At 29.7% G+C, this 12,459-nt stretch overlaps 1 protein-coding gene across 6 annotated transcripts in view; it reads right to left on the bottom strand.

Moving 5' to 3' along the window:
• The window catches only part of LOC6037297 (cold shock domain-containing protein E1), a 33,176-nt gene extending 24,789 nt beyond the window's left edge, over positions 1 to 8,387 (bottom strand). For all 6 annotated transcript variants that reach the window (XM_038258848.1, XM_038258843.1, XM_038258844.1 and 3 more), the window contains exons 1-2: positions 8,328 to 8,387; positions 6,957 to 7,745 (exon numbers count right to left, since the gene is read on the bottom strand). The gene's annotated coding sequence lies outside the window, so the exon portion shown is untranslated. The remainder of the gene's footprint in view (positions 1 to 6,956; positions 7,746 to 8,327) is intronic.
• Between the last annotated feature and the right edge of the window lie 4,072 nt (positions 8,388 to 12,459).

Below are 12,459 nucleotides of genomic sequence, written 5' to 3'. Positions count from 1 at the left end.
TGTAACAAAAATTATTATGGGGGCATGTTCCAGTGAGTGTGCTGTGCTTATATCCCAAATATGGGCTTGATTGGACGTAACAGAAGCTGACCTCTGCCATTGAATTTTAGATGGGATTTAACCAGTAGAAATATTTTTTTAAATTTAAACATTCTTGAAGAATACTAAAAAAATCAAAATATTAAAAAAAATACAGCTTCAAAATTGAATTACTTATAAATTAGGAAATTAAATTAGGAAACATAGTTAAAAAAAACCAAAACAAAATAAATAATTTATATTAAAAAAATTAAAAGAGCAAAGAAAAATAAAAAAAAAACAATCAAGAGAAAAAACAGATATTTTCTTAAATTCTTAAATTCTTAAATTCTTAAATTCTAAAATTCTAAAATTCTTAAATTCTAAAATTCTAAAATTCTAAAATTCTAAAATTCTAAAATTCTAAAATTCTAAAATTCTAAAATTCTTAAATTCTTAAATTCTTAAATTCTTAAATTCTTAAATTCTTAAATTCTTAAATTCTTAAATTCTTAAATTCTTAAATTCTTAAATTCTTAAATTCTTAAATTCTTAAATTCTTAAATTCTTAAATTCTTAAATTCTTAAATTCTTAAATTCTTAAATTCTTAAATTCTTAAATTCTTAAATTCTTAAATTCTTAAATTCTTAAATTCTTAAATTCTTAAATTCTTAAATTCTTAAAGTCTTAAATTCTTAAATTCTTAAATTCTTAAATTCTTAAATTCTTAAATTCTTAAATTCTTAAATTCTTAAATTCTTAAATTCTTAAATTCTTAAATTCTTAAATTCTTAAATTTTAAATTTTAAATTCTTAAATTCTTAAATTCTTAAATTCTTAAATTCTTAAATTCTTAAATTCTTAAATTCTTAAATTCTTAAATTCTTAAATTCTTAAATTCTTAAATTCTTAAATTCTTAAATTCTTAAATTCTTAAATTCTTAAATTCTTAAATTCTTAAATTCTTAAATTCTTAAATTCTTAAATTCTTAAATTCTTAAATTCTTAAATTCTTAAATTCTTAAATTCTTAAATTCTTAAATTCTTAAATTCTTAAATTCTTAAATTCTTAAATTCTTAAATTCTTAAATTCTTAAATTCTTAAATTCTTAAACCTGATAAAATTTGAAGTATTTTTGGAGTTATTTTTTTTCGGTTAGAGAAATTTTGAGAAGAAGATGTAGGAAAATTTGCTTCGATTTTTTAAGTGACGCTTTCGTAAGATCATCGATTATGAACTGTATCTTAAATTTAAAATCTCAAATCGAGGATTTATTACAATTTTTAAATTTTATTATTTTTCTTTATTTTGATTTGATTAGGTTTTTCGATCTGAATTTCTAAATGTTGAAATTTTTGATTTTTTTTTTTTGCCGAAATGTTTATTTTGGCTTTTATCTCTAGTCTACCTAATTTTAGCAAAAATATATTTTCATCGTTGCAAGATTCTGCGTTCTGAGATTACAAAATTGAATTTATTATGATACTCTTTTGTATGGATTTAACGCTGATTGGGTTTTGGGATGGCGCGGATTTTTTTATTTCTCCGTAACAACCCTGAATAAAGGAATTTGAGAATTCAAGAATTTATAAAATATGGTCTCTTCGGAAAAGTTGTTTTAACTTTTATTAAGATCCAGCATCCGAGATTCCATAGGGATTGTACAACTACATTTCACATATTTTTCCCAATCTATTTTAACCCCGTAAAAATGTACTTGAAAAATTCACACTTTATTGTATATATTTCCTAGTTTTCCAGTTTTTTCAATCTTTCTTAAGGTTCTGCAAAATCACTTAGTTGTGTCTCCAAAACCTTTAGTTTTTTTATAAAAACACAGTCAAAAATTGCATCGGCCTAATTCGTTTAAAAAATCCGGCAAAAGGCACCAATTTTAAAATCAAACTTGATTTTTTAATTAAAATCAAATTTTCAATTGATTTTTTTTTTGGAAAACTTTTAACTTTAAATTTTCTTAAGGGAATGAAGTGAAATTAACTAATCGCAATTTGAAATTTGGGAATTTGAAATTTGCAACAATTTTAATTATTATTTATTTCTAGATATTTTTTTTTGAAAAGGTCCTATAAACTATTGTGTTTCATATGTTTATAGGCCCTTTAAAAAAAACTCTAGATTTTTTGGTAAAGGACAACATTTAAAATGACATCAAAAGATTTAAAAACATAGGACATTTGTTTGGTTGCTCATTTTGGATGTTCGATAAGAAAAAATTATTGACAAAATAAAAAAAAAGTTTTTTAGTTTTTACAGAATCCATCGCTGAAAAAATAAAATAAAAAAGTCATTGAAGTTTTTCAATATCTTAAATTTTCAATATTCAAAAAGAAAAATGCATGAAACCATAAAAACGCTCTAAACCATATGTTAGTTTAAAATAGAAAATAAAAAAAATTATGGTCTGGAGAGGTCAGGGAAAAGTCAGGGAATTTTATTTTGGGATTTGGATCGACACCATGTATTTTGACGTTTCAATTTTGACTACCCATTCTAATCAAAGGGTGAAGAAAACCGAGCGAGAAGCAAAGGCAAATAAAGAACAAAGGGTGAAGAGAACAAACAAAGCGCCTGTTGGAGTGAGCCGGTGATGCCAGGGAATTTTCTCTATAAATGCTACTTTTTGTGAGTGTTCGCTTAAAATTTCATCAATTTTGGCAGCACTTAGCAGACCCAAAAGAGCGCTGGAAGAAAAAGGACTAAGCTGAAAATAGAAAAAAAGGGCATGGCCAGGGTGACCACTCAAATTCCATTGTCAAATTCCCGACTTTTTTCCAGACTTTTCCGGAATGCTAAAAAAATAGGCATTTCTTATTTAAAGAATGATTTCAAACTAAAAACTTTCTATAAGAAAAGGTAACATTAACCACCGAAAAAAAAAATCTCAATGAATTTAAAAAAAAACCCAAATGTAGGTATAGAACAGGTAACAACAAATAAAGAATACTTCAAAAATGTTATTTCATTATTATGATTCAGAGTAGAAACACAAACAATTAGTCATTGAAAAAATAATCAAAAGTTCAACAATACTTATAACTTCCATGGTATTTTTTAAATTGGCAAACGTATAGTTTTTGATAATTTTGTTTAACTTCATCATCATTTTAAATCAAAGAAGGATCAAAACATAATTGCTGTTATTATTCATTAAAAGGATTTAGAAAAATTTCAAGGTATTCACAAAAGAAAATGTTTTTGCCAAGTTCCCTTTTTAATTTTGTAATTTTTGATATTGATTTTTTTAATCAATGTCAATTTATCGGTATGGTATGCAGTATTTAACTGTTTTTTTTTTTTTCAATGAAAATTCAGTTTGATATGATTTTATATTTTCTCACTTATTTTAAGCAAAATTTTCGAAGAAACAGTTTTTTAAACAATTAAGCAATAACTCAAAATTTCCTGGATTATTTTTTTGCAATTTCAATATTTTCTTTATGTTTTCAAAACGTAAAAAAGTTTTTCAATTGTGGATTTTATTCGATATTTAAGTTTATCGCAAACTGAAAATCAAGCATTATCTATGGTAGGTAATTTACCCATACTCACAAAAAAAAAAGTTCAAGGGCAACATTAGGAAAAAATATATTTAAAATTACTTAATGAATTTCCTTAAACAATTACAAATATTTACAAGATAAAAAACTTTGCCAAACTCAAGTTTAAATATTCAACTATGTGACAAAATGAAATAGAATCATAATTCTTAGCTGGCCATTAGGCTCTATTTTTATATTAGTTTTTCATTAACTTTACCTCTTGTTTTATGAACAAAAATTAATAGCGATCATTTGATTCATAAAAAAGACTCCAATATTCATAAAGATTTTGAATGTCTTAAACAGCTTTTCCATACTCAAATATATGGAAATAGTGAAAAGAACCTTAAATTTAAAGTAAGTTACTAGAGCAGAAATGAGTGAATTCAATTTGAAAATTGTACAAAATATTACAAAATTATTCAAGAGTTAAAAACTCTTAATTGGGTTGAGATTTTTGCTCAGCAAGAGTTGGTAGCCTTATTCAAACACGACCGCTTATTAGGCTTAAAATGGGCATATTTCCCCTATTCCCACCCACCCACACAAAGGGCTCAAAAACATCATTCAAAGCATCAATCCGGTGACAGCGCTTTATTTCCCTTTCAGTTCTCTTCGAAATTGCATTTAGAAAGGGGCCCATTATGAACAACAGTTAGAAAGTTAAAAGGGTCCAATAACGAGATTTTTTAAAATGATGAGTTTTATTGTGAAAATTTACATAAATTAAGAAGCATTAAAGCAGAGTTGAGGATAATGATGTGTTTTATCGTATTATCAGTAAAAATATCATCAGACAAGCTTCTTTTTTTATAGATAGGAATTGAAACAAGTTGTACACTTTTTGCAAGCGTATTGTGAATGAATGAAATATTTGGCTGGAATAAGACTGGTAAAAAATATTTTTTCAAAAAACTTCAAAATTTCAATGGAAATTTAAGTACACTCAGCTGAAAATGTTTGAGTTAATTTTTTTTTAATTTTAGAAAATTTTTGATGTTTAATTTATTTTTTCGCTGAAATTGATGTTTTCATCAAATTTTAAATTTTTCAAAAAATAATGATTGCAAAACTGAACTATTGTAAAAAGCACTTTTTTCATGCAAATGCTGAAACTGTATGGCTTGTTATTTCAATATTTACATTTTTTTTTATTTTTTAAAGCAGACCCCCCCCCCCCTCCCCCACATTGACCCCTGCCAGAGCCGAGAGACAAAAACTTTGCATCGGCCTGAAAAAATAATAGAACTAAACAAGCACTAATGACTTAAACAATTAAAGAATTAATGAAATAAAGAATCAAAAAATTAAAGAATTAATCTAATCTAATCTAATCAGACCCAGCCAATCTTTCGAAGGGATCCTGGAGAGTGCCTTAGGTTAGATGACGCCTAGCACTCTTCTTGTCATTTATTAACATTTGTACTGCACCATTGCATTGGAATGCATTGAAACATCACAAGCGTTAAAGCGGCCAGGCCTACTGCGTAAAGCCGTATCGCAGAGATGACTCGTAATTGGGTTGAGTTTGAGCACTGAGTGTTCGAACAACCACACAATTCTGAATCGACAGGGGAGGAAGAAGCGTGGGGACACACCACCATACGCTCCGAGATTTTGGTTGTATTCGTTGGGAGCACCATGCTAAGAAGGTTTGGTACTCCGGGACCCTCTGGGATGGGACATTGTATTTCCACGAATGCCCTGGACACTATTTGCCGTGGTTATTGCGCCACAACTCGCTCAAATAAAAAAAAAAGAATTAAAGAATAAAAAATAAAAGAATAAAAGAATTAAAAAAATAAAAAATATAAGAATTAAAGAATAAAATAATAAAAGAATTAAAGAATAAAAAAATAAAAAAAATAAAAAATTAAGAATTAAAGAATTAAAAACTTTATGAAATAGAAAATTAAAGAATTAAAGAAGTAAAGAATCAAAGAATTCAACAATTTAAGAAGTTTGAGAATTTACGAATTTAGAAAGTTTAAGAAAAGAATTTAAGAATCAAAGATTTGTGGAATTTAAGAATTTTGGATTTCAAGAATTTAGCAATTTGATTTAAATTTAATTTTGGATTTTCTAAATTTTAAATTTAGAAATTTCGAAAATTTTGTATTAAAAAAAAGATTTTTTGAATTTTTGGTTAGATGCTGCGGAGATGCGAAACTAGTTTGGAAGTGGATCACAAATATAATAAAAATCGTTTTAAATTAAATATAGTCGATCCAGAAGAGTTGTTGGCATTGCAGATAAATTCGAATAATTTTCGATGCAATGCAGGTTTATGGCTAACCACAAGAGCAGTCCAATTCAATTTGGAAAATTTTGGAAAAAGTGGCATAGATATCATAGATTTCAGAAGTAGTATTCGGGACGAAAAGTGGAATAATAGAATTTGCTTTAGCAAATTTTTCAAAAATGTTTTGGACATCTGTTAGGTTATAAAACTGTATTAAACCAGCGAGTAAAGAAGGCAGTGAAACAAGTTTTAGCTTTAACCAAATGTAAAACGTATTCATGAGTAAATAAACACGGTTTAAAAAAAAAACAACTATAAAAAATTAAAAAAAGATTCGAAGTTTTGAATTTCAGAATTTTTAATGTTGGAGCTTTCATTTTTGGATACAAGATTGCTTAAATTTAGAAAAAATGTCTTTCTACGGGTTAAATCCTATCTAAAATCCAAGACGTTTCTGTTACGCCCAGTCAAGCTTATATTTGAGATTTGGACACAGTACGCCCACCGAAACATGCCCCGATAATTATTATGTTTGTCATTCGAATGGCTCTATCTTCGGGAAAAGCTTGAAATATGGTCCACATGATTAAAAATGGAATGTATTGAGTATAAAAAAAATAAATAAGATTAATAAAACATCACACAAAACTCAAAAGAAATTGAATATTAAGAGCCGATAGCAGATGATAAAAATGAGTTGAGTGTAAAAATAAATTTAAGAAATCATCAACAAAAACAAAAAAAATTGGAAGAAAATTCAGTTTTGTTTCAGTAACAACTAGAAAGCGAAGTTTTTGCACTGAAAAAATATCGTAATTCCTGATAATACTTATCTTTATAACTTGAAAGCAATTCTATTTCTCTCAATTATTTTATACATCAAAATTGCCATTCGCGCGAACTAACTTCATGGAAATTATGTTGAAAAGACCCTTCAACGTTGTATTAGACTAGATGACTTGATTTCTAACGTGGCCCACTTTGCCCCGCACCCTTTAAAAGTAGTCGAAAAAAACTTTTTTTTTAAGTGCATCAAAAATCGTTTTATTTTTTTCCAAGTAAGTTTCCACGTGGTGGATGGATGGTCCCGATTCATTGACTTCCCACTCACACAGATTTTTTGTTTTGACTCACCTTGTCCCAGGTCCGCTCCGCGGCGGCCGCTGGCCAGCTGCTCCGGCTTTCCGAGTTCCCCGAACGACGACTGATGCGCGCGCGTTCTAGCCCGGTTGGCCGTTTTGTTGCGCTAACTTTTGATTCACTACTAATTTTTTATTTACTTTTGTTTTTTTTTTTTTTAATTTGTTGCTGATGTTGGTTGATGTTTGACGTTGATTTTTTTTTTAGTTCAGGCAGGCTGTTTTGTGTCTGGTGGTTTTCGTGGTTTTTTGGTTGTTTCTTGATCTTTTTTTTTTTACTTGTTACTGTTGTTTTAGTTTGTTTGTTAATTTCGCTCCCGATTAATGTCGTAAATGCGTGCTGAGTTGTTTTGTTATAACTTCCGGGTCACTGCGCGTACCGCGTTCAATACTTGTTTTTTTTTCTAAGTTTCCTTTTTGCTGGCTGGTGTGTGAGTTAACACAATAATGTTCTTGGGGTTTTAAACTGTTGGTTCTCAAACAAACAAAAAAAGAAAGAGTGCGAAAAAATAAACTTGGAGATCACAATTGCATTACGAATTAATTTTCTTCTTGTTTTACTTTTTTTAAGGCTTTTTTCGATAACACTATTTGATGAATGATCTTGAAGATTTTTTGAGTATTAACTTCCCGGTGTTGAATTCCGTTTTTAAATTGTGGATTTTTTTAAGAAACAATATGGATGAGTTGTGGTTTGATTTTCTGTTTTGGTTGCTTTTTTGTAGGTGTAGATTCGATTATACTGCTTTTTTAGTCTAAAATAGCGGTTTTTTAGTTACACAAGCTGTGGAAAGAAAGGAGAAAAGAAAACCATATTTTAGTATTTAGTGACAGACGACACGGAGGAAAATATTGATCGAGATAACAGTAGTGAGCTGCACGAAAGAAAAAAAACTAAAAAAAAATAACAAAGACTAGTCGGTGTGTCTCGGTTGCTTCGATTATTTCTCCATTTTGGCTCCCCTTGGCGCATCCCCCTATTTCGTTTCGTTTTTTTATTTTTCGCCAGCCCGTGTCAAATCGTGGTTGGCGTTGCATTCCTCCTCCTTTTGCCCAGCACCAGAATCACAAAGCGAAGCAACCACTGCCATCAGTGCCGCCAGGGGTAGGGAGGAACAGGTAGAAGGGGAGCGGGCCGGGGACGGCAAACGGCACAAGGAAGAGCCATCGGATTTCGGGATGGAAAATTGGAGTGAAGAAAAAAAAATCTGGTCACTTTTCACGGCGCCGAAAAGGGCCTCAACCGACGCGCCCTGGCGGAACTTTTACGCGAAATCGATGCACCGAGAGGCCGGCTACACCTGGGACCACTTTTCAGCCCGGACGGAACACAATTTCAGCGAAAATTTCCGATTTTTAAACTCACCAAGACCACTCACACACGATTTACGACACTGAGCCATGTCATTAATATGTCGGCCGCGAATGTCGACTGACAGCGACGGAGCGACCATGCAGGGATGCCGCGGAAAAGTCTGCAGAGCAGGGCGTTGTGAAATGTCTGCAAACGTTTGTCAAATTTATTCTTTTGGGTGGCGATGATCAAGAGGGATTGAACAATCGAACCAATTTTGAGGAACTAGCAAATTCAGTAACAACATTTCAAAAGGGCGAAACCTACGATCCTGCCGTTTCGGGAAAATCAACATTCAAAATTTTGCAATTTCGATCAATTCCTATTTCCACAAAAAAGCATGAAAACCATCAATTTTGTCAAAACGTAATAGAAAATAGCAATAATTTCATCATAGAGAGCAATATGAAATTAATTAAGGTGTTTTTGCTATTAAAAATTGAGAAAAAGAAATTACGCCTTTTTGAAGAGCGTGCCTACATTTTCGCCCAACCGTATTCGCCACCCACTCAACCAAAACAACGGATTAGCCCGTCAGGTTACGCCACAAAACAGAAGTAAACAACAGATTCGCCCTTTTGTTTTTTGTTCATTTTTTGGGTTTTTGAAAGAAAAAAGTGGCGAAACAACTATTTTATCATTGTGAAACATTAAAGTCAGTGATAATACAGTGATATTTGCAACCTCAGTGATAAAAAATTGGTCTAGAAAACCTTCATAAGGAGCCCGATTCAGGCCAAGACTCGTTGAGCTAGGATACACCGTAAGTAGCAAGTTGGTTTGACGATGTGGTCTATATTGAAATGACGTTCCTTGGGGTGTCCCCGCCGGAAGTGGGAGACATGGCACCTGACGACTACGCCACCCTGCGACACCATCCTGCCTTCTCAATCTTTGCATAGCTTCAATGGTTACGGAGGCGATGATTTTGTACGGCATTCCTCCTAAACTAACTTTTTGTCCTGCAACTGCTCGACCCAGAATCCCCGGATGTTCCAAGAACCGGTAAATTATCCAGCTTTTTAAGCGAATATGGCGTTCGAATGGTGAACGCCCGAAATGTCAAAATCACGCAGTGGTACCAACATTACGAAAAAAGTGTGCCATGGCATGACAGCCGCATTTTTTTCTAATGTTGGTGCTACTGCGCGATTTTGACATTTCGGACGTTCAACATTCGAACGCCATCTTCGCTTAAAAACCTGGATGGACCTTCATATTTAGATTGTGAAACCAGATCAGATCCGATACTACAATACTTGAAATTAATAAGTTATGTATTTAGGATCATACAAATCTGTGTTTGTAGTGGAATTGTGTTCAGAGACATCAGAAACATACATTTTGATCCATTTTGAGGATTGTCAGGTTAAAATTCACTAAATTATAATGAAAATTTAGTGTTTCTAAATATACGTCGGAACTTGCAGAAAACACAACATTCGCCCCTCGTGATTGGGTGAAAACACAAGGGCGAAAACTCAATTTGGTTTGTTTTGATTGATGTTGTTGATTAGCCCTTTTGTTTTTTGCTTGTAAAACTACGTATTTTCGGAATTTTGAGATGATGGAGGGTGTTTTAGAATCAGTTTTGTTCGCTTTATATGATTCTGACAAAAACTCAGTTTGTTTACATCTGAGGGATTCGCCCTTTTGAAAAGTTGTTACAGAATTTTATATTAATTTAGCATGTTTTATAAACGAGCAGCAAGGCTCTTGGTAGAAGCACAGTTGTTTCCACTTTTATCAAAAGTCTGCGAAAGTATGCTGCAACATAAAATATAAAACTGACAACACTGCACCAGTCGACATCCAGACGCAGCCGAACAAATGACAGAATGGCTGCGGCTGAGACGGTTGCTTCAAGATGGTGGAGAATATTCAAGGTTTCTTGATTTGTAAAGGTGTATATCAAAGAGTATCCCTTCTCTCTGGGTGTATGCTAAATTGGGTCCTAAAATTAAGCTTAGATTGCTGATATTATTGTTCACAGCGATAAAGCTTATTTTTCTGAGTACAATGACCCTTTGTACGACCATAAAGAGCTTAAAATGGATTTTTAAATCAATTTTGAAAAATTAACCTCGCGGTCCTTCTTGACAGAAAAGCTCCTACTTGACAGGTCGTTTCAAGGGGACCATAGTTGATCCATCGAAAAAATGTTGTCTTGTCAAAAAAAATTTGCATTAAAATGAAAAAGAGTGATCAGAAATGGTTTTTAATCGTGTTTTTTACCGTTGTACATAAAAATTGGCATAGGGCTTTAGTACCCAATTGTTATTTTTAATTTATTTAATTGATATAATTTAGTATCCAGAATTTTAAGCGAAGATGGCGATCGAATGGTGAACGCCCGTTATGTCTAAATCACGCAGTGGTACCAACATTACGAAAAAAGTGTGCCATGTCATGACAGCCATACTTTTTTTCTAATGTTGGTGCTACTGAGCGATTTTGACAATTTGGACGTTCACAATTCGAACGCCATCTTCGCTTAAAAACCTGGATACACTCCACTCCCGGTGGTTGGTCACTTTTTGACATTTTTTTTTAGTTTGTACCCCGTTGGTTTGATAAAGCCAAACTAAAAAGTGACGAACTTTCACTTTTACACGGGACTCACACATACTATCATTGAGATTTTTGGCTCGAGCCTCGAATCGATTCTGGCTCGAATTCGAACTAAGCGAAATTTTAAAAAAATTGGCAAAAATTCGGAGCATGACATTAAAAAAAAAAAAAAATATGACTCCAAAAATGTTCACAAGTTATCAGATTTTCTGAAATCTAAAATGGTGACATCAATTGTGGCATTTAATAATTTTAAAATTCTGCAGTTTTTGCAGTTGAGAATAATTCTGCAGTTGTTTTATTAGAGGTCCAAAATTTGAGAATTTAAGAATTTAGGAATTTAAGAACTTAAGAATTTAAGAACTTAAGAATTTGAGAATTTAAGAATTTAAGAATTTAAGAATTTAGGAATTTAAGAACTTAAGAATTTAAGAACTGAAGAATTTGAGAATTTAAGAATTTAAGAATTTAAAAATTTGAGAATTTAAGAATTTAAGAATTTAAGAATTTTATAATTTAAGAATTTAAGAATTTAAGAATTTAAGAATTTAAGAATTTAAGAATTTAAGAATTTAAGAATTTAAGAATTTAAGAATTTAAGAATTTAAGAATTTAAGAATTTAAGAATTTAAGAATTTAAGAATTTATGAATTTAAGAATTTAAGAATTTAAGAATTTAAGAATTTAAGAATTTAAGAATTTAAGAATTTAAGAATTTAAGAATTTAAGAATTTAAGAATTTAAGAATTTAAGAATTTAAGAATTTAAGAATTTGAGAATTTAAGAATTTAAGAATTTAAGAATTTAAGAATTTAAGAATTTAAGAATTTAAGAATTTAAGAATTTAAGAATTTAAGAATTTAAGAATTTAAGAATCTAAAAATTTGAGAATTTAAGAATTTAAGAATTTAAGAATTTAAGAATTTAAGAATTTAAGAATTTAAGAATTTAAGAATTTAAGAATTTAAGAATTTAAGAGTTTAAGAATTTAAGAATTTAAGAATTTAAGAATTTAAGAATTTAAGAATTTAGGAATTTAAGAATTTAAGAATTTAAGAATTTAAGAATTTAAGTATTTAAGAATTTAAGAATTTAAGAATTTAAGAATTTAAGAATTTAAGAATTTAAGAATTTAAGAATTTAAGAATTTAAGAATTTAAGAATTTAAGAATTTAAGAATTTAAGAATTTAAGAATTTAAGAATTTAAGAATTTAAGAATTTAAGAATTTAAGAATTTAAGAATTTAAGAATTTAAGAGTTTAAGAATTTAAGAATTTAAGAATTTTAGAATTAAAGAATTTGAGAATTTAAGAATTTAAGAACTTATGAATTTAAGAATTTAAGAACTTAAGAATTTAAGAATTTAAGAATTTAAGAATTTAAGAATTTAAGAATTTAAGAATTTAATAATTTAAGAATTTAAGAATTTAAGAATTTAAGAATTTAAGAATTTAAGAATTTAAGAATTTAAGAATTTAAGTATTTAAGAATTTAAGAATTTAAGTATTTAAGAAATTTAAGAATTTAAGAATTGAAGAATTTAAGAATTTAAGAATTTAAGAATTTAAGAAT

This window comes from Culex quinquefasciatus, chromosome 3 (assembly GCF_015732765.1).
Source record: "Culex quinquefasciatus strain JHB chromosome 3, VPISU_Cqui_1.0_pri_paternal, whole genome shotgun sequence".
Taxonomy (NCBI): Eukaryota; Metazoa; Arthropoda; class Insecta; order Diptera; family Culicidae; genus Culex; species Culex quinquefasciatus.
This window is presented reverse-complemented; position numbering and strand designations above follow the sequence as displayed.